The sequence below is a fragment of the Toxorhynchites rutilus genome, chromosome 2 (genome assembly GCF_029784135.1).
Source record: "Toxorhynchites rutilus septentrionalis strain SRP chromosome 2, ASM2978413v1, whole genome shotgun sequence".
In the NCBI taxonomy this organism is placed as follows: domain Eukaryota; kingdom Metazoa; phylum Arthropoda; class Insecta; order Diptera; family Culicidae; genus Toxorhynchites; species Toxorhynchites rutilus.
Genome location: NC_073745.1, coordinates 339,117,391 through 339,140,213, shown reverse-complemented (window position 1 = coordinate 339,140,213; position 22,823 = coordinate 339,117,391). Strand labels below are relative to the sequence as shown.

At 36.2% G+C, this 22,823-nt stretch overlaps 1 non-coding gene across 1 annotated transcript; it reads right to left on the bottom strand.

Moving 5' to 3' along the window:
* Positions 1–21,666: 21,666 nt before the first annotated feature.
* LOC129772282 (U4 spliceosomal RNA) lies at positions 21,667–21,814 on the bottom strand. The gene has a single exon (XR_008742592.1). It is a non-coding gene; the product is annotated as a U4 spliceosomal RNA (small nuclear RNA).
* Positions 21,815–22,823: the final 1,009 nt, after the last annotated feature.

Here is a 22,823-nt window from a genome sequence, read left to right as displayed (position 1 = left end):
TAAAAATTAAATTTCTACAGCGTTTTTTCCGTGATGCAATTTGATGTGACACACCCTTTATAACATATTTTTTTCCATTTGGAAAAACGCTTGCGTCTATTTATGCGGACAATCAGTCGTTTCAATGAACATTTGTCCGCATAGCTAGACGTAACCAGCAGGTTGCTCTGTTTGTAGCGTTAGTATTTACAATTCCGATAATAGTTTTTATCGGATAAAATTTAAAATATTTGGAAGAAATTTAGTGAAATGTCTAGAAAAGGTGCTCTTGATTTGTTGCGAGTCTATGATAGTACTTTTTTCCTGAAGAATATGATATGATAAGAACAGCAGGTTCGTGTTTTTTCAATTAATTGAATTTGTAAAGGCAATCTGCAATGTTGGTTATTTTAGCAACATGATTTACCGATATCACGATCAATCGCATAAAGATGGTGGAGTGGCTTACTCCAACGGTATGAGTAAATGCTGAGTATGTGGAAGAATTCAATGTTGAATCCGAGGAGTTATAATGCTAAGAACCAATATTATTTTAATTTTACTACTGATCTGATTGTTTAATTATCTACTTGAAGATTCAAATGCAGAAATTTAGGTAATTATAACATTAAAAAACACAATTGCTTCTCTTTGTTCACCGTGTACAGAAAATAGTAATTATATGAGCAGCGTTTCAATGGTTTCTCATTCAACTATTAGGAAACACTAAGTAATAAGACACTATTGTGACAGACATGTTTCGACTCTACAAAGAATGTGATTCGAATGTAGATTTAGTTTATAGCACATAATACTGATTATTGTTGATTTTCGAACGATGTATGAAAGCTGTATGGAACTACGTCTGTTATGCGGACAAACAGTGATTTTTGGAAAACGTTTTTTTCAAAAGTGCTCAAATGTTTCCGAACAAAAAAGGTTTGTTCGATGTTGAGCAAACGTATTACATTGTGTAGAATGCGAAACAGCGAAAAAGTCGATTTTGTTCATTTTGTCGCTTACGTCTACTATACAAACATGGGCAGTATATCTGTATCTTCTAAATTTACGAGAGTTTAATGTATATTGGTGTCGTGACGAACACACACAACTGGAGATATGAATTTTTAAATCAGAGGCGAATGCCACATTAGGCAAAGTCTGTTTAAAAATAAATAAAAAAAAATTTTAAACATTTCTGTAGTTTCAGTATTTTGAAAAATCCCAACGAGTTAAGAAAAGAAACAAAAAAATGAAATGTACATGCGATTCTACATTAAGAACTGTAGATCTTCTTCTTCTTCTTCTTGAATGGCACTAGAGGAACCTAGAGGAACTTCGCCGTCTCAACGTAGTATTACTTGCGTCATTTTTATTAGTACTCAGTTGAGATTTCTATGCCAAATAACACGCCTAAAATGCATTCTGAGTGGCAAGCTCTAGAATACGCCCACAATGCAAGTCGGAGGAATTTCTTTGACGAAAAATTCCTCGACCAGAACGGGAATCGAACCCGAACCCCCGGCATGTTAGGTATGACGCTACCCACTTGGCCACGGGAGCAAAACTGTAGGTATATAATGTTTTATCCTAGGACTAACCGTTCTCGAGATATAACAAATTTTAAATAATGATCGCAGCATTTGCCGTTTTGTTCAAAACTTCAAATTCAAGGTGAAATTCGGGGGGTCTTCGTAGCCACTTGGTTACGCGTTCGCTTACTAAGCGATCGATCGTGGGTTCAAACTCAGGGCCCTCAATTTGACCATCTTTGTGTTGTTATAGAATAACTATGTCCACGCAACCATCATCAGGTATGGAGATCGATCCACGGTGGAACAAAGATCGATTCATCCATACAACTGCTCTGCTCTGCAAGAAACATCGGACTGCTGCTCTATAAATAACCCAACAATGATCAATATCAACTGTCTCCGCTGTTCGGTCTGCTGAACAATGGAAGAACAGATAGAATACCCTTAAGCCTAAATGGCTACTACAGTGTAATTTACCATAATGTAATGGAACAGAAAACCTAACGCCTAAATGGCTACTACATCTACTGTGTAATTTACAATTTATAGAAACATAAACATATGTACATGTACACGATAAAAACCCGGCTCTGTTACAGATAAAATACTAATGAGCCTGATAAATAAATAAATGGGATAAAAAAAAGGTGAAATTCGATGACTGTTTTCATGCCGTCTGGTGGAGTGCTCTTGTGTATTTTTTTCATCCCACGCACCGTGCATTCTCTGAGGAGAAGCGAGAACTGCATCGCAAGCCCCACCGATGCATCATTAGTGATTCACTAGCCAGCCAGAAATACATAAAAATACCCCACAGCGAAGTGGGTGAGCCTTCTGCCTAAACGAACCAAGCGCCAATGTTTTCAAAATTGAGTTACTTACACCAATGGATGGAAAAAACAATAATCTATTGACTATAAATTGACCTTGTCATTCGGACAGTTGACAACGGCTCCAAAACAAAAAATTATGTGTTGCAGGCTGTGGAAAAAAACCAAATTGCATTCAACCAGAGTGAACTATAAACCAACAACATGGCATCGGAGGAGAGTTTTCTCTAAAATCCAGTTTTTTTTTTATTTGTCCGAATCTTTAACAGATTTTTCTATTTCTGACAGCACTTGGAAACAGTTGTCGTCGGGATCTGGTGAGTAAGAGGCCAAAGGACTGCCTAGAAGTGTAACCGTGTTAAGAGATCTGATCTACATTTTTCGAATTTGCGTTCTGCGTTATGGCTGCGTTTATGGTTGGACAACCTTGATGTTCCTGAGGATGTCGATATTGCGGATTTTGCTACTGCTTCTCTTCGTACCAGAGATCGAACTGCTCGCCGATTTGAGACGAAAAACATCCGTTTTCACCCACAGGGAAAAATAGCTGAGAATATAAGAGGCGAGAGAATGTTATACGCTCACTTCGATACTCGCGAGAAATTCAATGCCGATTTGAATTTTTCATCGAGTTATGATTGCCGAAAAATGGTTTCGTTTTCAGTGACTCCTTGATGCCGATAATGGTTTTTCACTTCTTCAGTACAGCTGAAACGTTGCATGAAAATATGCGGCAATATTGGTTTTCATCGTGAAGTGAACATGAGATGGATTAATATTTGTACGATTCAGACGCTGTCCAAATGCAGATCGTTCGAACGCTGTCCTAACAGACTAACGTTGGTAAAGTTAGCTATGATTTTCGCTACATATTTTCAGTACCAAATGAGAGACGAAAAAGCATTCTCGTTGAACTTCCGAGATAGAGATTTTCCACATCTCTTTCTCTCTGAAAAAGAATTTTCGGTGAAAAGGAAGAGACGAAAAAATCAACAATAACCGGTTCATCGAAAACTAGATTGATTGACTGAATATTTATCGTGCATCCGAGCGAGGATTTCGATCTCTGCTTCGTACTGTTGCTTCTGCTTCATCTGATTGGATGGTAACGACAGCAGTAGCAAACAAGTTTTATTGCCTGTAACGATGTGATAAAAACATCGCATGTGCTTGTGCTTCGCTCCTGTTGTGGCGTATTTTTCCTACCGTTCTATCAAGTAGTAAGTGATCAGTTCTTTTCAGAACTAGTTTCCAGAGGAGTTTTCGCTGTGTACTTTCGAATTGAAGCGTCCAGGGGTACGTTTGAGAGAGCACTGCTTCAATTTTTTTCAGAAACGTGGAATAATGTTGATGGCGATGGAACAAACATATCATCGCATGTGATCGTTTGTATGTCAACCGGAAAAAGACCGCCATGACTGCTGCAATAGCTATACAACAAAAAAAAAAAAGAAAAACATTTGCGATGCATGCCCATTATTCCCATGTTCGTCGTATTATTCTCTTGAGAGATAGAAAGAATCATAAATCAACCATGTTTAACTAATTTTACAAATCCATGAAATCCGAGGACTGATCTTCCTTTCAGAACCACATAAATTTTCTACTAAAGAGTTATTTCAAAAATGTTAATGCATTCCAAAATAAGATCCGAAATGATAAGCGAGCGAATTGATTGAAATAATTTCGTAGTCTTACGTCAACGTATCTTGGACACAGCCCCTACATTGTTTCAGAAATATTCTAGAAATGCTAGAAATGAATATTGTAATGGAAAAGCTGATTTTTTGGAACCGCTCTAATTCAGAATGGTGTTCTCTAAATGAGAAACATAAAAAAATCGAATCTGAAATATTTCAAATAAGGTCGAACAAGATTCAAGCAAAATATGAGCAATTTTTATATCGGATCTTGTTCCCATGAAATTGCTGCTAGACTAGCATAACAATGAAAGCTTTATTTATTTGCTAAAAGTTTTCAGAGAATAATTCTGCTTCTGATTTTCGAATAAAGCATATGCAAGCATATTTCTAAATTGAATCCACTTGAATTCTAGTGAAATCTAGTTCTCCCTACTTTATTATTTCGGGAAAATATTGAAGCACCAAATTTCAAGTTCAAGTGCATGACCGTTGAAAACCATCACTGATTCTCGGGAATCGTAAATCCAATTAACTACCGTTCACGTTCTATAACCAATCCTCATTGGCAATGACACTAAAATGCAATCGAATGAAATTGGTGGGAATGAGGGCAATATTAATTCCCATCGTTGTTAAACCACATCACACCACAATGTCGCATTTAACAATTGCTAGCCTCAAATACATACACCGAAATCCCACTCGCGTAAATCAATCAGTCTTCATTACATTGAAATGAAAATAAATTCAGCATCGGCAAATATTTCATTATTCGTCGATCAGCACACGCATAAATGGCCACTCCCGTCACGATGAATGGTTTTCCGGCTTTTTCGATGTGCTGAACCCCGTTTTTGAGGTTCTACCGAATTCGAAAGCCATCGGTAGGCAGCGGTAAAGTGTATAACTATTCCCCTGCCACATTCTCTCCCACAACCCTCTCAACTCCCCTTAACACTAACATCCCCGCCTAGGAGAACTTCCACCATCGTAAAACAAAGCCCACAATGCGTGTTTTGATGGTTTTCCGAGGATGCTTCAAAACCGAAGGCCAACGGAGCGCGAGTCGATGCGGTTTTCCATCACGCTTATCGGCACACCGTGGAATCCCACCAAACAGCGACTGAACCATTTGCGGACGTTATCGTTTGGCTGGAAATAATTAGATTCTGTTAATTTTTGATAAATCGGCAGCAATGATGACTTTGATGTAAAATTTAATATATTTCCTGTGGCCGAGCGTTTCATTGGGAATCTTGGCCATTTTCACTCCACCGAACGCGCTCTACGGTCGTGATGAAAATGTTCAAGCGAATTTTAGAAGTCGAATCGAATTTGGCTCGTAACAATCAATGGTACCATTTGGAGGGCATTTTCCCTGATGACGGACTGCAACTAGCAGCGTGGGAAGGGGGAGCGTTCGGGAATGTCAATGTTGAACACCATTTGCCGGTCGGTGCTTCCCCTGTTAAATTTCCAAATGGCGGCGAATGAGTGGATAATGGGCTTTGTTTCCGGAAATCACGATGCCGAAAATCGTTTCGGCTTCGGGAGGAAAATAGATGACAGTAGCTTATCAAGATTTATCAAACCATTTGGAGTAATTGGATAACGTTAAATTGTCTCGGGCACATAATAGATCAGTGAGTGTGAGTGCGGAAAGAAACCTTATATGTTTCTACAAAGTTTCATCAAATTTGAATCTGTCGTTGCCGAACAAAGTTTGCTAAACTTGTCGCTCAACAAAAGTCACTTTGGGAAGAAATTAGCTCAAACATGTCCAGCATGTGTCACCGAGATTGGCAATAAACATTCTTACCAACACTTGAGAGCTCGTGAGTCGCCTTTTCACACGTGGTCACATCACACTCCAAACATGTGCCACTCGGAAAACTCCGGCAAGAAACTTGTCTACAGAATCTAAACTGCAACTAAGTTTCTTATTTTCACTTGCCAGCTTTGGCATAAATCTGCATGCCAGCGGCATCTACAAGAAGAAGGAGAGATAGGATGCGGCGATCTTGTCAGGCGAAGAACAAACACCAACAACAACAGTAGAAAAGCAGTTGTGTCTCATGAGTGCGCACCACTTTCGGTTGGAGTTTTCCTAACGAGTGGAACAGATTCGAATTTTGCTACCCCGAGAGAGGGTAGCTCTTCTCCGCAACTGCGACATCGCATACCTGGTCCTGGAAGGCGGCTGGAAAGTTTTGCATCGCAGATTCAGGAGCAGGAGCCGCAAGTTTACACTTTTCCGCCATCGCTACGTCGGCTCAGAATGGTAAGCGATACAGTTCTTCTTTCTTTTCATTTCCAGGTTCCTGAATGAACCTGCTCCGTGCAGCGGCGATAAAAAGCGGTAGCATAAATCTGTTGCAAATAAAACCATAAATCCTGGCGAGATAAATGTCAAGTTTGCATATAAGTCTTGTTTCATCTCAGGCCACTTTTCTCTGAATCGGCTTTCCTACTATGGTCTGGATAGTTTCGGCAGGGTTGAACTGGGAATGGAACTGAGAGTACTCTAGTTGGTAACACAGGATGAGTCAGTCTCAGGGGGGGATCATATCATTATCATTTGGTACTGCTTCGTTCTCTAAGCCTTTCTTAATTCCATTTTCCAGAAGGAAAACATGCCTATTTGGATTGGTTAAAATGGTTGAAGTCGTTTTCAATTCTAGTTGTGCCCAGCAGTACAAAATGTCTCGTCAACGTTTCTCGTCAACGCTTCTAATTTTTTCCATTTATGTACATACAAAATAAACGCCTCACTGACATCCGATGTGAACACGTCAGATAATGATTACCATATCTCATTCACAACTGTAACTACGCAGGAGTACAAATTCAACCATTCCATGCCAAACCGATATAGTGGTTCTCAGATTTTCGTCAAAAATGGTGGTTTCGTTCTTTATCGCAAATTATGAGACCCATATTTTTTATTTTTTGGTTAGGGTGACCATTTCCACTTTAGGGTGGTCCAAAAAAAAACATTTTTTACTTTTTTCAAAAATTGATCGATATATCAAATTAAAGCCAATCACCTTTTTTGGAAGAATACTATACTTGCAGAAAATTTGAATTCTGCTCACGTTATTATTGATTTTATTCGTTTGTTATTGTTTTCATAGTCTCGGGACCAAAGGCGCTATAGTTTTTTATATTTTTTTCTGGAAAGCTGAGGATTTTTCACATGACATATCTCGAAATCAGGGAGGCGATAATTTATTACTTCTGAACTACTGGATCGATTCAGATGATCGACAAGCCTACTATCTAGATATTTTTGAAAAAATAACACATTTGCCAATTAAATGGATTATAATCACATACATCCAGTCTAGTCGCATAGAAATGTTGAACGAAAACTTAAAACATGGTTATTTTGAAAAATCATAACTTAAAAACGCAAAATAACACCTCTCTGGTATTCGAATATATTATGTGCAAAAACCTCAGCTTTCAGGAAAAAAAATATGAAAAAATATGGCGCCCTTGGTTCCGAAACGATGTAAGCTATAAAAAACAAATATAATCAATAATTACGAAAACCAAATCCATTTTTGTTCAAAGCGTAATATTTTTTCGAACAAGACTAGCTCATTGGCTTTAATTTGATATGTCGATCATGTGAATCGGTCCAGTAGATCAAAAGTTATGATTTTTTGTAGTGGAAAAAATAGGAAAAAAAAAGATTTTTTGGACCATCTGCTAAATTTGAAAAATCATAACTCAAAAACGAAAAAAAACGTTTCCCTGGTTTCAAGATATGTTGTGTGAAAAATCCGCAGCTTTCCAAAAAAAAAAATATAAAAAAAACTATAGCGCCTTTGGTCCTGAGACTATGAAAACAATAAAAAACGAATAAAATCAATAATAACGAGAGCAGAATTCAAATTTTTTGCAGTTATAGCAAAAAAAGACTAGGGTATTTTTGGACCACCCTAAAATGGAAATGGTCACCCTAATAAAAAAATAAAAAAATACGGGTTTCATAATTTGCGATTAAGAACAAAACTATCATTTTTGACGAAAATCTGAAAACCACTACAGGGAAACTTCGATATAACGTACATTTTACCTCGATATAACGTACACATTTCCAAAGTGTAAAGGAAAAAAAAATCATTATTTTTTTCCTGATAGAACAATGAATTATCTGTATTGTGATACTAAAACAAGTTTTGTACCTTCAATCAATCCCGAAATACAGCTGGTTTTGTGATTCCGGATTCTAAATGAATCTAGTTTTAATCAACAGTACGAAGGGAAACATCATGAGAAAGGCTGGCTTCGTCTTCTGATTGAAGTTATTCATTAACTTTACTAAAACAGCAACACAATAATGTATTATAGACTACGTTTGTGAGTACTTTATTATGCTTCGATATAATGTACAATTCGATACAACGTACAATTTTGAAAGTGAAATGTACTTTATATCGAAGTTTACCTGTATATCGGTTTGGCATGGAATGGCTGAATTCATAAATTAAATTTGTTGGTGAATAGGTTTTTTTTATTTATTTTTTAGTGATATATTATTGTAAAAATTTAACACAACAAACAGTTCACAGTTAACGAAACTCAACGGATATACTTAGAAAATTGTTACAAGTAGACGAATAAGTATACAAAGGAACACAAAAAGTAAGTGAACTATGAATATGTGAACAAACTAAAAATAAAATAAAAATATTTCAGCTAAAAGCTTAAAAAAACGAGCTCGCCTTGAGGAAAATCGTTCTAACCATCTCTGTAACAAACTTTTAGAATTTATTTCTAATTGCTGAAGTATAAAAATATCTAAAGGTGTTCCACATCAAATTGCATCACGGTGAAAAACAGTAGCCGCGAAAGTTGTACGAATAGTCCGCCTTGACGTAAAGTTCATCATCCATGATGAGACAATGAGGCTTCGTCAGCAACTGGGTGTACAGTAGGGTGCCAATGAAAATGGTCGTCTCAAATTTCATAAAGTTACCCCATGAAAAATATTCACCACCTCGAAAAAACACCCTATTCAAAATATCAGCTCAATCGGACTTAAGGGAGAGTGGCACAAAGCGGTCAAAGTTTGAGTTTTTTAAAAATCGAAAAATTACTCCCACAGTAAAGGAAATCGGTGTTTTCGAAAAAAAAAATGTTGGTGCCGAATGTCCTAAAATTGCATGAAACGTCGAGATCTAGTGTCATCTAGAATTTTTTTTTGTTTTTTAAAATTCTACATCAAAATTGCCTTCGTACGACTTTTAGAGCTTATCAATACCAACATTTTGCGATGCAGAATTTGTCAATATCTCAATCCTGCTCAAAGTTATTGATGGGTTTTTCAACTTTAATTAACTCAAATTTGAAACACAAGATATCTTTGAAAATCACATATTATATAGAAGTAAATTTGTTCTTTCAAATAACAAACATTTTTTATGTTTGCCCCAGAAAGGATGGCAAGCAATTGAAGAGAGCGTATTTTTTTCGAAGAAATATCAATAACTTTGAGTGAAGTTGAGATATTGACAAGTTCTGCATCGCAAAATGTTTGTATCAATATGTTCTAAAAGTCTTTGGAGGACAGTTTGTATGTAGAATTTGAAATATAAAAGTTAGAGCAAAAAAACAGTTTTTTTTTCATGGTGACCCTAACGTAACTTAGAAAAAAGGTGCTTTAAAGGTTATTTCAAGAGATAGAGAAAAACCCTGTTGTACAAAGATGTCTCAAATAATTGGAGCTACAATATTGTCGAACTATGTTTACCTCTTTCTATAAAGATTAGAAAGTTAGATTTTTTATTTCATCGTCAATTTTGGTCACCCTATTTTTAATAATATAAAAATGAGCGCTATATCATACCGTTCTGAATCATATTTCGGACAGCATCATATTTTGGACACTTTGATCTAATATCTTGAAATGCTTAATGCACTGATGATATAACTATAAAAATAATATCACAATTGCTTCTTTAGAGTAATCCCTTGGTTTCACTATCATTTCATATGAGAACTACATTTGGATTATAACATAATCGGAAAAAACCTGACAACACTACTCATTATCATTTGTGTTTAACGTTTGCTTAGCGTGAGCATGTAGAATTTACCCGTTCATAAAGCTTTAAATTTCTCCCGTATTTCATCAGTTCTCTTCATCGTTAACAGTTTACTGTGATTGCTTGGTAAGTGTTTCGCAGTTTATTATAAAATATAATCAAGTGTAATGTAATTTTCGTTTTTCGTAAAAAAATTACAGAACAAGTGTCCGAAATTTGAATTCAATTTGTCCGAAATTTGATTTAGTGTCCGAAGTTTGATTTTTATTCGCTTCATTTGGAAATCGGTGATTTTTTTATGTTTTCAATTAAATAGGTACCAAAGTAGAAAGCTTAAAAGCATATTGAACTAATTTATTGAAAAAATCAACCAAATAATACCTGTGCGTAAAGCTTAGATCTGTTTTCTGCATCATATGTCTTAAGCGTCCGAAATATGATTCAGAACGGTATGTAACAAGTTTGTCGAAGACAAATTTTATCTAAAGAATAACTGTCTTGCTCTAAATGCTAATTTCCCCTCAAATGCATCTCCAGGACCATTGTTCATTGGCACGTATTAACGCCACCGGAGCGTAATATCGTTATAATTCATTTTTCTCGTAATGAAATTTATTCTGAGGCCAATGTTGAGGCCACCTCGGTTTCTTATCCTTGTTTGGATAGGGACTTCGCTCCCCTTTACATTACCATCAGAATAAGGTTTGCTGCGAAAAAAAATCATAGAAAATTGAGCTCCGGTAGCGTTAATACGTTAATACGTAAGTACCGTAGCACTTTTACTTTCCCTCATTCAGTTTGTTATCACACATTTTAACATTATACTGTTTTACATTTTGTGTCATTCTAAATTATTCTGACTATTCTTTTCGCATGTCTACATAATTTTTGGAAGCTAGAATTCCTCGCACAGTTTTTGTTCCTGTTCTATTTCTTAGTTTTGTTTTATTCAAATTGTACTCTGAAAAAATTATTTCTATTCCTTTTTACTGACAAAATTTTACTCATGGCATCCTTGCGTTCGTTTACAGTGAACTCAGTGTTTTGTTTTTTTCCACCCAAGTTCAATAGTTTTTTGAAATAGTTCAGAATACTTCTCTGGATAATCCTAAAGGAAATGAAGCCAAAAACACATGCATTTTGTTCTTTACATCAATGTTTCTCTAATACAGCATTTTTTTACAAACGGCAAAAATTGAATTTTCGTTGTATTAGTATTGTTCCGTAAGGTTAATCCAAATGAAATGATAGTTAATCGTAATAATAAAAAAATACTTTTGACTATGCCATCGAATGAATAACCGTCGTTAAATAACCCCCTCAGAATTTATTAAAATTTTCGGATGTCTCCACACACTGCGTTTCATAACTCATTTTTTCTGAGTATCTAGAGATATTTAAGAAGTCGGTTGAATTGAATTATGCAGTGTAGGATGTATTAATTATCTTCATTTATAAGACCGGCTATTTGAACTTTATTGTTGTGTCTAAACGCGAAACATTAAAAAAAAACTATAATTCCAGCGTTTCATAACTATAGAACCAGATGGAAAAACTATCATTCCTTTACAAAATTAACATCAATTTCACATGAATTACAATAAGTTTCTAATTTATAGGTCATCTTCAGTTATCAATCCGTTCAAATAACCCATTCGAGGTGGTTTCGACCAAGCTGCGTCATGTTGAAGTGTGTATCTCGTTCAACGCAGAGGATACTCGTTTAAGCTCTTCAAATGACTCATACTGCTTGTAAGCTACATCTACTATTCGTACAATCACTCCTCATAAATTGTTAATCTGATAAACAAGCTCTGGTTTTGATTTGATAAACAAGCTGAACAGTCCAGAATCTGAAGCCCCTATTCATTAAACTAAGCCATGACTTTCCTGGTTTTATGAATTGATGGAAAATTACTCAATTATCACGCAAAACAGAAGTAAATGATTCCGAAGTACTTCCCTGCATTTCTGACTGTGCATTCGTGTTGATGAAAAGCTTTCTGAACCAGGCCTTTCTGAAAATATTTTCCTCACGCTCTACACATATCTTTCTTATGTGTGCTTATAGCAGATAAATAGATATAAATAGAGAAAAACGATGAACGTCATAAAGCAGTGATTTCCAACCGGTGGGGAATTTGGTCATTAAAAGGGGGGAATTGTGCAAGGGAATATACAATTACTTTGCATCGAAGATGACAATGATTAGCAAAAATTGTCACAAAAAACTTTATTGAACACGTTCAAATTCGCGATCCTCGGCAAACATTTCCAAATCGGAAATGTAGTGTTCAAATGAACAACTTCGCAACGTTTGAAAGACTTTCGTCAGTGAATGATGATGGAACAGACGATGAAACAGTACAAAAGACCATAAAAAGGGAAATTGTACAGGATTTGTTAAGACTTTTTACAATAAGTTGAACTTGAAACAAATTGAAAAAAAACTTGAAAAATTCCTTATATCAAAGAATAAGACTTTGACATGATTTGAAATGCTTTCCGACTGGTAGTGATGAATGTTTCGGATAAATTTTATCGATCTACAAATGATCGATTCTTATCCCGACATGCGAAATAAGCGTTACGAGCAACATTACCACATTGAAATCTGTATTTACGAGCTAAAAAATCTTTTTTATCTGTAGAGAAAATAGAAAATCTGTATTGGAATCTGTATTGCGGATTATGTACCTGATGAGAGTTTTGCGTTAGATTTAAGTACGAAGTAATAATTGCATACCTATAGTGAAGTGTATGGATTCTGCTTATCCATATGTTAAGCTCGTGATCACTGGTATAGCTTGCAGTAGTATGAATGAGTGGATATCGAAAATGACATGAGGTGTGCTTTTCGACAACGTTCTCAAGAATTACGATTTTGGAGGGAATAGTTCAGGCGCAGGTATAAAATCAAGTTTAAAATCAAATTTGTTGTGATTATAACTTGAAACCCGTTTGTATTCTTTTATTCTATTCATGATATGCTAAAGACTTTCTTACAAAACACTGATAGGGGGAATGGAGCAAAAAAGGTTGAAAAACACTGTCATAAAGGTTCGATGTGAGTGGAGCGGAGTAGAGTGTTCATAATTGGGAGAAAACAATATAATTTTAGGAAATAAAAATCTTGAAAACGCCGAAAAAAAATAAAAAAGCTGGATAAAACTCTTAATAATCTTAATAATCTTAATAATCTTAATAATCTTAATAATCTTAATAATCTTAATAATCTTAATAATCTTAATAAACTAAATAACTAAATAATCTTAATAATCTTCGTAGTCCTTATCAGCCGGGTATCAGATGACTACTTCAGCTCTTCTTAAGGTTTATGATGATTTACACAACTTTATCGATAGAAAAGGTGTTACATTTTATCTTTTGATAGATTTCTCCAAAGCATGCGACAGAGTCTCACACGTCCGTCAAGTTATTGCAAACATTATCGTATGAGTTCAGTTTTAATCTCGAAGCAGTTTTTCTGATCAAATCATACTTGGCATGCATATAAACGAGTCCGCCCTGTATCAGCAATATACAGTGACTGTATCAGTAAGTAGTATTTTTGATTTTCCTGTTTGTGGTCATACATTTTAACACTATACTTTTGATTTACATTTAGTGTCATTCCAACTAATCTTGACTTTGTTTTATTTTCTTCAGTATTCTTTATTTCTACATGATTTTTTGTTTATCCCATTTATTTATTTATTAGGCTCATTAGCATTTTATCTGTAACAGAGCCGGGTTTTTATCGTGTACATGTACATATGTTTATTTTTCTATAAATTGTAAATTACACACAGTAGTAGAGTAGTAGCCATTTAGGCGTTAGGTTTTCTGTTTCATTACATTATGGTAAATTACACTGTAGAAGCCATTTAGGCGTAAGGGTATTCTATCTGTTCTTCCATTGTTCAGCAGACCGGACAGCGGAGACAGTTGATATTGATCATTGTTGGGTTATTTATAGAACAGCAGCCCGATGTTTGTTGCAGAGCAGAGCAGTTGTATGGATGAATCGATCTCCATCGCTGATGATGGTTGCGTGGACGTAGTTATTCTATAACAACACAAAGATGGTCAGTTGAGGGCCCTGAGTTTGAACTCACGATCGATCGCTTAGTAAGCGAACGCGTAACCAAGTGGCTACGAAGACCTCCTACATGATTTTTAAAAGCCAGAATTCCTATCTAATATCATGCCCTTTTGGGAAAAAAATACCCCAAAAGAAGCATTCTGGCGTTCGTTTACAGTGAAGTCAGTAAAATCCAGGTCTTCGAATCTCCATAAATTCATTATCGATTTTCTGGATATCATTTCGATCGTAAATATTTGGAACACTTTGTTACTTTGTAGAAAAATTTACACATGCTTCCTTTCTATGGCAATGGCCGGATCAATTATCGCCATGTTGATGATTAAAGGATTATTGAGATTAAAACGTTTTAGAACTTGATTGAACAGAGTGTAATGTAATACTTTTTTGAATTGGTCTTGAAATCATCTACGGGGTTGTGTGAATTTTTATATACTGACTAGTATTCATTGATCATCATTTTAATTGTTGAACCAACATAAACATTATCCAAACTGACATAATTTTCCTGATCGAAAAGAATATTTATAAAAGGGAGGAAAAGTAGTGGCAATCACCATGCCATACTTCTGTGTGCTTGCAGCAGATATATAAATAGAGAAAGACGATAAACGTCTTAAAGGTCTTCGATGTGAGTGAACCGGAGTAAGATTCTCACAACAGGAAGAAAAGAATATAATTTAAGCAGTAAAAAACTTAAAAAGGCCGAAAAAATAAAAAAGACTGGATTAAACTGTAATTTTTTTTTGCCACCCCCGATTGGTTAGCGTCCCACATTATCACGCTGGGGGTTCGGGTTCAATTCCCGTTCTGGCCGGGGGATTTTTCGTAAAAAAAAATCTTCCGGCTATTTCAATTACAATTGAAACGTCGTCTATACGCAGAAGCAATACTCATCATGGAATTATCGATGAATCCACAATTATAAACCAAACTGCATCCCTTTGAAATAATGTCATTTCATTACAAAACAACCGTCCCTGGCAGTATATGGAACAGGGCTTAGCGCTGGTCGCGCAAAGCACACACACTCTTGGCAAGCGAGAAGCGAGTTGAGTTGAGTCAAAGATGACAGATTTCGTTGTCTTCCCACTGCCCTCCATTATTCTTCGCATCGCATTTCCACCTTATCCTCACAGGAAGAATAAATCTCGTATGACACAGTGTTTTTCCCCTCGGGTTGAGGTGGTGGGGCAGAGCCTCCCGTTCTGCTCGTGGCAAAGAGCAAGTGTGAAATGTGTGCAGTCCTGTGAGTGCGGGGGTGTAGGCAAGGGCGTTGAGACGAACTGTATACGGATGAGTAAAACAGGGGAAAGGTCGTCGTAATTCAAGATTTTCTGCTTCCCCTTACACGAAATGATGAAAGGATCCACTTAGTTTGCACTGCGACGGAGACCTTTGAGTGCAGAAATTGTGAATGGAAAGCGACAGTCCTGCTAAATCAGTAGTTACATTAATTATGTTAGTTTATTTCCAACCGACCCTCGCCTTTGGGGAGATTATTCTTCATTCTAGTGCATAATCTTTAAAATATTGCATTGCGTGTGCACAGCGCGCTTCGTTAGAGTGGGCGCCATTAAGTCAACTCCTGAAAAGAGCCTCTGTTCTGAATGTTGCTATGAATCCATTTCACACATTCATTCATTTCGGTCGCATCCAAGCTTTCATTGTAAGTCACTGTTGCTGGGCGGGGGAGAGTTTCCATAGGAAAGCTGCAATTACCGAAGTAGAACATAACCGAATTATAAGTACTTATGAAGGGGCTTGACATATTCGCACACGAGCCGAAGACAAACTCACCACAGTTGCCCCGTGACAGACTGGCTGTGAAAAAGATAAACGCTTTCTCCTTCCAAGAGGTGCTGGAGTATAAATATTTTATGTGAGAGACTCGGTCCCGGACCCGGGCCCTTGCCCAGAGGGCCGGGGAGAAGCTTTACTACACACTTCATTCATGTTCAAACAATTTGTCGGGATGGGATTGCTGTTTGCCATGGGGATCCATAACTTGATATCTGTTGTTCTGTTTGTCTTTTTATGATGAAATGAATGAATGGATTTATGAGTGAGGGAATGGTCTCCTAAGGAAGGAGAGCTAGGTACAACTGAAAGCTGAGGTGGTGGGATGTGTTGAAATATGTATTGGTGTGTATGTGTGTATTTTACATTGTTGATTTTTCTTCAAATTTGCATGTATGACACTTGAAATGGTTAGTCATATTTTAGTTCAATTGAGACTAGTTTGGGTATAGCACATCTCACTTTCAATTTGCAATTCGAATGTTCACTTAGCACGGGTCTATGTTTACTCGAAACGTGTGTATAATTAAAGTTAGAAAAAATATTTCAATTTTTACCCGCATTTATTTTCTAGGTAAACTTGATATTGTATAAATGATAAACGATTTCTTAACACTAGATTGCCCGAGCAAGTCATTTTGACTGCTTTTCAATTTCAATTAGAAAAATAATTATGACACAAATTATTATAAAGTTGTGACTTTTTGTAATACGATTATTGATCAGTTGTACAAAAACTCTCAATTTTCCAAGAAATTGTGTCATAATGTGAAATTGTGTCAAAATTGAAAAGCAGTCAAAAAGACTTGTTGGGAAATCTAGTGTTAATGTTGTCAATTTCGACAATTGAAAGTATGAAATAATATGTTCTTATAAACAATTGTCGAGAATATTTGCGATGCCACGGATACCCACTTCATTTTAATGTTCGATGATAAACATTCGACTTCTACCTAATGACTGAGCAACAGATTATGTTTAAAGTCACAGAAACAATGGATGTCTTGAAAATATATAGAAATCCTTAGGGGGTTGGTTTACTTGATTTCCCATATATATCTAATTTGTTACACGAGAATGTGGAGTGAGAAACGGAAAAATATTCGAACGTTTATTTGCTATGTATTTTGTTTACAATTCAACTATAACCGTTCCTTCTGAACGCCTGTTTCTAAAAGAAGCTGGAAAAACGGTTATCCTGCTTTCATCTAGACTATGTCTTGTTTATGCAATCGATTGATGGAAGCGTTATATTTTGCTGATCCACATATGCAGTCCTGGATAACAATTAAAAATGTACTTTTACGATGTTCTAGTTTTCTACTAATTTTTTGTTGCCTAAAATCGATTCAACGTAAAATCGCTCTTTTTCAGCGTTTTCAGACGTTTGTTGTATTATAAACTAAGTGATGGCCTATGACTCCTCGCATTGAATATTAAGTTAAAAGCATTTATTCATTTTTGAAAATCAATTCTTCAGTATATGAAGAATTTGGCCCCGATATATAGAATAATCCAAAAAATTATTTAAAACAAGAAAATTTAAATAAATTTGAAAACAGTAAGAATGTCTCTCACTTCTGTGTTTACGTCTAAGTTCAAAGTTTGGAAGTGCTTTCCCGGGCCCTAAGGGATTTTTCATAGATTCAATTTCGCACCAACCAGATACGAAAAACCAGCTCGTCTAATGAATCGTGATTGGACATGAGTCGGGAGAAGGTGCGAATAAAATCCCGACTCAAGTCCAGTCTTTTAAACCACGGTTTGGGGCTAGCCTTAGGGTGGATAATCTGGTGGAACTGCCGGCACATTTAATCTTTGTTCCATTTTAGCTGCCAGTTTGCGATGGTATTTTTGTGATATAATGCTCAAGCAATTTAGCGTAATGTTCACCGAAAAACACACAAATAAACGTTAGCTTAGCTTAGCTTAGCTTGGGTAGACTGTACAATTTGTAGTTGCTCTCCGTGATTGACCTGAACCAACCAAATTGCACAAAGAACACACAGAATGAGGCTTGGGACTAGCAAATCATTCTCGCTGTGATTCAAGCTTTAAATGATCCATAACGACGCCGACCACGTCGCCTCTATAGCGTGGTTCCCTAGCGATTATCATGGAAGGGATAGTTGTTAGTGGGAGAGGTAAGAATCAGGATTCACTGAGGTAGGTGATGTGATTTTGTGAACGCGAACTAACTTGAAAATCAAATACATTTCGCAGCGGCTATTGAAGGGTGAGCTGGAAAGTTCTCCTCTGTTCGACAAAACAAATATACTTCGTAGCTGCTGAAGAATGTAAAGGTTGACCTGAAAAGGTCTCCTCTGCAGTAAGATCGGAATTGCTAGAAGAGACGTGAATTTGTAAACGCAGACATAACTAATCGAGGAAACGAAAATTAGAACATTGGATGTATTTCGTAATGGTAAAGGTCTCCTCTACAACATAGCGAAATGAATATATACTTTATACCTAGCCACACGTAATGCTCTTCCTTTATAACACACGGAGGTTACCCCTGGGTTATCTTAAAAGGCAACCATGAAAGCTCCTTCCACACATATCAGATCAATAATATACCTACTATTACTTATTCAAGAATTAGAGAATTGAAGTGTTGAAGGATTAAAGAAATAATTTGTAAAAAAATGAAAGAATAAAATAATTAAGCAAGTACAGAGTTAAAAAATTAAAGAACGAATAGATGGTTAATTTCTGTTTCTGGAAAAAAAACTATCATATTTAAAATGCCAAATAAGTCTAATAACACAATCTAAAATAACTCATCCATCACCTTTCAAATGAACATCCCTAAATCAATCACACATATATCACCGTTAGCTGAAGACAAACGGAACCCACACCAGCACATTGTCGCTTTCTTGACAGAAACAAAATATGATACGACGAAAACATGTCTATAGGGAATGAGCGAAGGGAATAAATCCGCAATTAAACTCTTTCCACCTTCACCCTTCTTGACACGAGCACACGAGACATCAAATGAAATGAGAGACAAAACCAACTCTCAAGCACAAGACAAAACACAACGACAGCATCAAGACGGGTCTATGGTACTAGGTGAGGCCGTTTCGTCACTAAGTTGGTTAGGGGAGCGGTATATGAAAACAGCACGGAAGAAAGTAGAAGGGGAATTATTTGCTTGTAGCGTGAAAGAGACAGACTGATCACGAGCGACCTTCGGCAATAGCGTATTGTGTTTTGTTTACAGACAAAACACAGTAGACTTCCAAGATGGCTGAAGAGAGGTTTTAGCAAGTTGGCCTTAGTATATACTTCTAGGAGCCTTGGACAGCATATGGGGAGAATTCGTTCAATGCATCCTGTTACCCACCTCTACACGTTCCGATAAACTCTGTAGAAAAATGATTTTTATGGGTGAATTTCTTATAGTTACCAAACTGATTTACTAGGTTCGAGATTTATATATTTTTTCAAAGATTACATAACACGATTATCAAATATTTCGTAAGTTCGTAACATTAAAATTAATATAAAGATAAATTTAAGCTGTAAATTGTGAATTCTCAGCCAATCAGACGCCAGCGAATAGTCGTAAATCAATGAGGTACATATAGAGGTGGAGCAGTAGGCGAAGTATATCTGTATTGGCAAGCAAAATATCGTGTCGAAATTATTTGCATTCAATATGGAATATATATGGAAGAAAAAACAAAACAATGTTGAAAGTACTCGCGGTTGCATGATTATTTGAGCAAAAATTCATATGAAATCATTCAACTGTTTGTTTTTTAACAGATGCCAATTGTATCGTGGTTTATTTTGATTACTTATGTGGTCAAAAGGTCCAGAGAGCAGTCGTTTGCTTACTTCTCGAAAGCAATAACATTTTCGGTGAAATTTTGAATAGTTGGCGAATATTCTCTCACAACATACACTCCTACACTGAGAGTCTTCGAAACATCAACTTCATAACGTTAAAATAATGAAACCCCGTTTGTTTCTATGGACATGAGGGAGTGAAAATGGCACATGGAAATATCACTTTTATCTTTTTCGACGTAATTACTTCCTGATAATAGCGTTTTCACATGGATGTGGAGGGTAATCGAAGATAAACACAACGACTGACGTCACTGTTTGGGAAATAGTTATGGCAGCGCATGCTATGTCGCTCGAAACTCTACCATCTTCATTACCTTTTTTATAGAACATTGATCGCAAATGATTGCGTTTTAATTTTTCAACTCGCCGTGTAGGGCGCTGCGAAAACAGTGCGTGGAGTAAGAATACTAGAACTCGAAATCGTGCTGCATGTTTGGTCTATGCCACACATGACGAATAAAAACCGCAGCATACACGTCAAACAGTCGAACACTCTCACTGTTTGCTTGACCATGCTGATATTTTCAATGCGATCTGAATTGCTTCATTCACTCTTGGATTTTATACACTCTTCACATACACAAATAAGGCAATTATTGTTACCAAACAAATGTACCGACAGCATTATGACGCAGTTATTTTGACCATAAGAAAAGAGCCCATTCCTGAACTCACACACATACATCGACAACCCGCATGCAAAACATGAAAATATCTGTCCGCACTGTCCCTTTGGTTTCCATAAAATTTTTGCTTAATAACTTATTTATGTTTATAATTGACTGACATTTACAAAATTTATTTACAGGTAAAACTACCATGTTCGTACTGATGATGATGATGTTTTTTTTTCTTTGTTGTTAATGTATATTGTAAAAAATAATAACGAGCGTTGTCTACGAAAGTTTGAGCCTCGCGCGCGTTTGGTGGGTCTGGACTATGTTAATAGTGAACACTGGCAGAATACTGATACACAATGAAATTTTATATGGGGTCTGAAGTGGAAACCGGAATGGGGATAGCTCATTCAGAATTGTCGTAAACTATCTTATCATAAGATGGTTATATCGAGTATTTCTGAATAGTAGCAGATCTCTAATATGTTCTTAGTTGACACTTTTAGATATTGGGTTAAATTCCCAATCAGTCAAGGATCTTCCCGGGTTGGAAATTTTCTTGACAGGCCTTGTGAAAGCTTTGGATCTGAAGTTGAGACTATGATTATGTCAATGTCGATACGGATAGAAACATTGTTTTTTTTTACAGTTTTCGCCAATTTATAATGTTCGATTAATAGAAATTCATGCCTGCAACAGAGTCAGTCCGTTTTTGTTTTTGCTTTATAATGCTGGTCTCTTAAATTTTATATAACATACATACTATCTATAAGATGAATCGACCTTTTCAAACCTTTGTAGGGGTATGAGGTGGGTCATCATCATCTCATCTCGTTTTTTTTTTGTATACTTATCTATAAGACGCTTGAAGTTAATGGATTTATTTATCCATTTCAGCAGCAGCATATATCTGCACCACTCTATTTTCTTTCCAAGTTTCCCCTTCTAAGACAACACTTTTTCACAGATTCACATCAGCGGATAGAATTTAACCACCTCAAAATACGTAAGACGACAAAAATATATAAACGCGGAGCGAATAAAAATGCAACCGCACCCGACGACTGTCCGATCCAGGGATGCCAGGTTTGAAGACATGTCTTCATTTTGAAGACATTTGACTTACTTTGAAGACATTTGATTTTGTGAAGACATTTTGAAGACATTATGAAATATGTGAAGACAGTTCAGTATGCTAGCGTATGTGAATTTTTGAGAGATATTATAAAAAAATTCTAACTAGTGGCCAAATAGATCGTCAAAAGAAATGGCGCTTTTGTCTCAGTGTCATTTGATTCATTTCGGTTTTTTTTTGGTTCAACTAACAATAATCGCACTTCGGGTAAACCTCATTGGTTATGATATCGCCACTGCGCAAAGCTAGCCCCGGGGTCATTCACAGCAGGAAACCCACAACTATATAGAATTGATTCAACAAGAAAGCGACCTTTACTTCAAGTATGGATCTGGAGAACTTCAAGCGGTCTGAATACATAGTGTCCCTAGAAGACATTAGCTCATTTGCATTAGAAAATTTGAATGATTGTGACATTGTTTTGATGTAGGATTACGTCTTTCGGGAACATATTGGGGTACAAATTGAAAATCGAAAATCGAGCACAGCGTGAAAATTGTCCAATTTCAAACGCTTATTGCTCAGTCATTTCATGATGGATTGATGAATTTTTTGCGTCAATCGATTTCGATACTTTATAACAATTTTTTATATTGAAGAAAATTATATATTTCATGAAACTAACTATCGAACAATTGATAAATCTCAACCCCTATCCTAACGGAAATAACCACTTCTGATTGGTTGAAATTGACGTTACATGCGGCGTTACAAAACCAAGCTGCCTGGGGGGAATTGGCATTGCAAATACATGAAAGTAGGGGGGGGGGCTTTTGTTCCTACCGACATGTGTTCCCTAACAGAGACATCAAAACCAAGCTGCCGGGGGAAAATCGGCATTGCAAATATATGCAAGTCGGGGGCATTTTTATATTGCAAGTAAGGTGAGTGATACGATTAATTCTAGGAAATAAAATTTAAATTTTATTATTTTTTTTTTATTAATGTTGGTTGCTTTGAGAAATTTCATATCAATAATCGATTCGTAACTTCGTAAATTCGTGTATCGTAACAAATTTAGCACAAGTGTAAGTGTAAAATTGTATATGGTAGCAGTTGTGTTAAAAATGACTTGAAATATGAAACGATTTATTTCAATTTTCATAAATAAAAACCAAGGTGTGTTCCCGCTCGAGAACGGATCGTTTGGTTTAACCTGTCTGTTTTGTTGTGTTCATTTTCACCCAAGGAAAGTTTATGCGGCCAAAAAAATTGGAAAAGCGAAGAAATATTAGAAAAAGTGATTTCCTGTATGC